This window comes from Bos indicus, chromosome 4 (assembly GCF_029378745.1).
Source record: "Bos indicus isolate NIAB-ARS_2022 breed Sahiwal x Tharparkar chromosome 4, NIAB-ARS_B.indTharparkar_mat_pri_1.0, whole genome shotgun sequence".
Lineage (NCBI taxonomy): Eukaryota > Metazoa > Chordata > Mammalia > Artiodactyla > Bovidae > Bos > Bos indicus.
Window position 1 is genome coordinate 14,299,339 of NC_091763.1, and position 5,251 is coordinate 14,304,589.

At 38.2% G+C, this 5,251-nt stretch overlaps 1 non-coding gene across 1 annotated transcript; it reads left to right on the forward strand.

Moving 5' to 3' along the window:
* Window positions 1-4,623: 4,623 nt before the first annotated feature.
* Window positions 4,624-4,695, forward strand: TRNAC-ACA (transfer RNA cysteine (anticodon ACA)). The gene has a single exon. It is a non-coding gene; the product is annotated as a tRNA-Cys (tRNA).
* Window positions 4,696-5,251: the final 556 nt, after the last annotated feature.

The window sequence follows — 5,251 nt, forward strand, 5'->3', positions numbered from 1 at the left end:
CTCTCACATCCATACATGACCACTGGAAAAACCATAGCCTTGACTAGACGGACCTTTGTTGGCAAAGTAATGTCTCTGCTTTTGAATATGCTATCTAGGTTGGTCAAAACTTTCCTTCCAAGGAGTAAGTGTCTTTTAATTTCATGGCTGCAAGTTGGACAATAAAGGCTAAACACTGAAGAATTGATGCTTTTGAACTGTGGTGTTGGAGAAGACTCTTGAGAATCCCTTGGACTCCAAGGAGACCAAACCAGTCAATTCTAAAAGAAATCAATCCTGAATATTCATTAGAAGGACTGATGCTGAAGCTGAAGCTCCAATACTTTGGCCGCCTGATGCAAAGAGCTGACTCATTAGAAAAGACCCTGATGCTGGGAAAGATTGAAGGCAGGGGGCGAAGGGGATGACAGAGGACAAGATGGTTGAATGGCATCACTGACTCAGTGGACATGAGTTTGAGAAAGCTCCAGGAGATGGTGAAGGACAGGGAAGCCTTGTATGCTGCAGTCCATGGGGACATGACTGACTCAATAACAGCAACAACAATACATATTTACTTATATTAGAATCTTGCATGATAAATTTGACATTTTCCTACAGACACTGAGGAGACAATAAACATGTAACATTAAACATTGTGGGAAGCTAGATAAAAAAAGTTAGAGGAAACATTTATACCAGTATATCTAGTACCTATATTTTGTCATGTGAACTAAAAACTTCACCCCTTAAAGCACCAAAAAGAAACACTTGTAATTGGCTTCCATTTCATCAAGTCAATTAAAAAGAGTCATTTCATTTGGGGAAGTTGAAATTATAATAACAAGATTAGACTAAACAAGATAGGTATATTACTTGATAATAAAAGTCCATTTCCTTATAATAATAGAAATACCAAGCTTTCTCTTTCCATTTTGAACTCTATTTATTTTAGGAGTAAGGAAGGAAAGTGGGAATTATTAATACTAGACTGAGGGGAAAGATAACATTAAGAAAAATAAAAGTAATTTTAAGATTTGACATATTTCAATTCATACACAGGGTGGATAATAGCATACATTAGAAACCTTGAAATATGTAAAATTCTAATATTACTGAAAATAATTTATAGCACATTCCTTAACTTTATTAGTGAATATTTTTATTTGGCTTATAGTATTTAATTTGTGAGGAAAGAAACCATAAGGAATTCATGAAGCTCACATTCAATTGATTTTGTGACCATTTTGCTAAAATCATGAGCCATCAAAAATAAAAATTAAAAAAAAAATTTTTAACTAAAATAAAGTACAAAAAAAATTAGAACATTCCACTACTATAATCATGATTTTGAAAAGAAAATTGTCTTTATTACATTTTTCTTGGAATCTGAAAGATACCTGAAGTATCTGTTTCCTAATATTTTGCTTATGACAGTTAATTTAAAGCAGAGTTCCTTCTTCCTTGAAATAAGCTAATTTTAATCAGACTTCTATTCCTCCATTTGCTGTTCTTGTAAGGCTTTACCAGTTTTAAATGAATGCTGATGACTTGAGTAATGGAAAGTGTTTCAGAGGGTCATGAAGAAAAATAACAAATGCAAATTAAGGCATAAAATGGAATTTCCTAAACAGGGAGAAATTTTATATTTTATTAGAATGTGAAAAAAGTCATGAAGACACTCAGGTTAATATTTCTTGTCAATAGTATTCTTACCTATTATTTAAATCAATCTTCCCATATTTTACCAATACCAAACTTGAAATATAATTCATTCCTTTGCTCCCAATAAAATGTGATTCATAGAAAACATACATATATAAATCATTTTGGTTTTACTCAACTCTTGATTGCCAGGTAAAACGCAGGACACCTGGTTAAGTTTGAGTTTCAGATAAACAAGTAATTTTCAAAGTATAATTAAATCCCAAATATTGCATGGGACATACATTAAAAAATGATTCATTATTTATCTGAAATTCAGATTTGACTAGGGATGTTGAATTCTAATTTGCTAAATTTGGTTCTATACTGTTATTTCCACAGGTCATAGAAAACTCCATAAACTAGCACTTTTTTTGGTTACTTAAAAATCCAGATACAGGAAACTAGTTTCATACACAGTATATGTGGAAGGGGTCCAAAGTAGCAGGAATTTTTAGCTGTTTCTAACTGGGTCATGAATGATAGTAAAATTCTAGAAAACAAAATGACATTGCTTCAGACAATCAGGATTCAATAATTAATAAAAGTCTGGTACTTCATTCTAATTTAAATTAGAGTGCTTGAGAAAACTAGCACATAATTTGTCAAGATCTAAGGCAATTACTTAAAAAGAGGAGCAGGTGTAATTGAGCATGCAATCTTGTCATCTTGTCGTTCCAAGAGCAGGTAGATTCTGCCATTGAGGAAGTGTGAGATGCCAAAAGCATTTGTTGAAACCCTGTTTGTGGATGCCCTGGGGAAGGAGGAGATTGTCAGAGGGAGGGTCCAGATTGCAAACACAGGAATGTGCCCTCCAAAGTCAATTAATATTAGAAAGTACCCTGGCCAGAGCTGAAAAGTAGGACTTTACTTGATGAAACTATCCACACTAAATGAATATCAGAACCAGGAGTTAAAAGAAGACACATTACTTGTTTAGAGAAGTGATCAAGATTTTTAAAAATAGAATGGCAATTTAATTGTAACTATTTGTCAGGGGTTCTTGTTAAGTCTACCATTTCCCCATTTGTTTTTCATGGGGGTTTTTTAATATCATAATTTTCTTTTTAACTATACAAGATTTATAAAATTAAGCTATCTGATAGGACTGCGGCATTTATTTTGCTTGATTCCCTTTCTGATCATTTCTTAACATGAACAGCAAACATCTTTACCACCACCTAAAAAGAATTACCTATACTTCATGATAAAAGACTTTCAATTAACTGCTGAAGTTTAAAATAAAGAACTGTCAACTACCAGAACAGTGAACTCTGAACCTCACACAAACTGAAGATCAAGTTAGCACATCAGCCTCCATCTAACAGAATTCAAAATGCTTTCCCAGAGTTAATATATGCATTATATATTTTCAAGGAGACTCAAATGACAGATTCTACAAAGGTTGCCTTAACCAGAGTACTGAAAAAGTTATTCAGCAAGAATATAGCTCAGAACATGCACCCATACAAAACTGACAAGATTTCACGGGGTGTTATTTCGTTGATTTCACCTCAAAATGCTGATGCTGGGGTCAGTTTTGCTCAACACCTTCCTCACCCCAAATAAACAATTTACAGCTTTCTTGGGCCTTCTCCTTTTCCCTTTAAATGCCATTTTAATTCAAATCCTTCCTTCACTGAGACAGCCTGAAAGGACCCTCCAGGCCATGGTGACGATTTTTCTCCTTTCAATACAACAGGCATTTGCTAAGTTTCAGGGAAGCACCTGTATTAATTGTATTTCCTGCTCATGTGCTGCTTTTGTTTGCAATAAAAGAATTCATCTCAGGTGAGTTAACCTTGCTTTTTAGAAAGGGCACCTATAGTTATCTTGGTGTGGATTGTAAATCAAAACATGTTGAGCCTTTAAAGAGGGAAATAAAGAGGTGCTGATAAGAGGGTATGCGTAGGATTAGGCGACTTTCTCACCACTTGTATTATCAGGACAGAGAACAACTGAGTCACATTAAATTACAGGGGGAGAAAGAGTCCCAGAAATTCCACAGCCGGGAGGTTGACTGGCATCTTGTGTAAGCCTGGGAAGAGGAGGGGTCTAGGAGGTCTGAAAACCCTCCTTAGCCTCAGGCTTCTATAATTGACCAAGATTTTTCAGCTTGTGATTTGATCCAGCTATACCCTGTTAGAGGCACTTGCCCCCAACTGAGACCAAGGCTGGAGTGAATAAGAATTAGGTGACTCACTGGTATGTACAATACACGCGTTCATATCTATTAGGATAAATGACACGTCGCTCACTTTAAGCACAGGCAGCTGGAGATTGTCATATTTTGAAAATGACAACTGTTATTTATTTATTGAGAATATTTATACAGCTTCTTCCTGGGCATGGAGAAGGCATTTTTCAGCATCACTGTGACACTGGGCTGTCACGTGTCTAGAGCAGAAGGTAGAAAACCATTAGCACCAGCAGAGACAAAGCGCATGCACTCAGCAGCGATCTGTGTCGATTGAGAGGGTTAGACGTGGCAGGTTTTTAAGTGAGGCCCAAGTCATTATCTTAACAGGGTTTCAAGCTACTCCGAGGGAAAAAGATTTGTTGTTTTTTTTTCCCCCCACACAGTGTGGTTTCATTAACTGCAGAGGGCTAGTATTGAGGCATTGAATAATTTGGTCAAAGGGTTCATGTTTTGTAGCTCAGGGGGCATGCTGGTCAGCTGGTAAAGGAGAGATAGAGAAAGATTCAGGAGCATAAGCAATGTTTCTCATTTCTGTCTCACACATCACAGTCCTTGTGCGTGCCTCCTAAGTTGCTTCAGTTGTGTCTGACTCTGCGACCCTATGGACTACATAGTTCCTCTGTCCATGGGGATTCTCCAAGCAAGAATACTAGAGTGAGTAGCCACTTCTTTCACCAGGGGATCTTCCAACCCAGGGATCCAACCTGCATCTTTTATGTCTCCTGCATTAGCAAGCGGGTTCCCTGGTGGCTCAGATGGTAAAGCGTCTGCTTACAATGCGGGAGACCCAGGTTCGATCCCTGGGTTGGGAAGATCCTCTGGAGAAGGAAATGGCAACCCACTCAGGTACTCTTGCCTGGATAATCCCATGGATGGAGGAGCGTTGTAGGCTACAGTCCATGGGGTCCCAAGAGTTGGACATGACTGAGCAACTTCACTTTCACTTTCTTTTTTTTTTTTCACTTTCACTTTCTTCCCCACTAGCCACCTGGGAAGCCTTTACAGTCCTTGCTGCTGCTGCTGCTGCTAAGTCACTTCACTCATGTCCGACTCTGTGCGACCCCAGAGATGGTAGCCCACCAGGCTCCCCCGTCCCTGGGATTCTCCAGGCAAGAACACTGGAGTGGGTTGCCATTTCCTTCTCCAATGCGTGAAAGTGAAAAGTGAAAGTGAAGTCGCTCAGTCATGTCCGACTCCTAGCGACCCCATAGACTGCAGCCCTTAGGTAGTCTCTTTTTTGAACCTCTCACAGTAAGTCAAGTGACTTACTTCTTTGTTGTTGTTCAGTCACTCAGTCGTGTCCGACTATTTGTGACCCCATGGACTTCAGCACATCAGATGTCCCTGTCCTTCACATCTCCTGGAGTT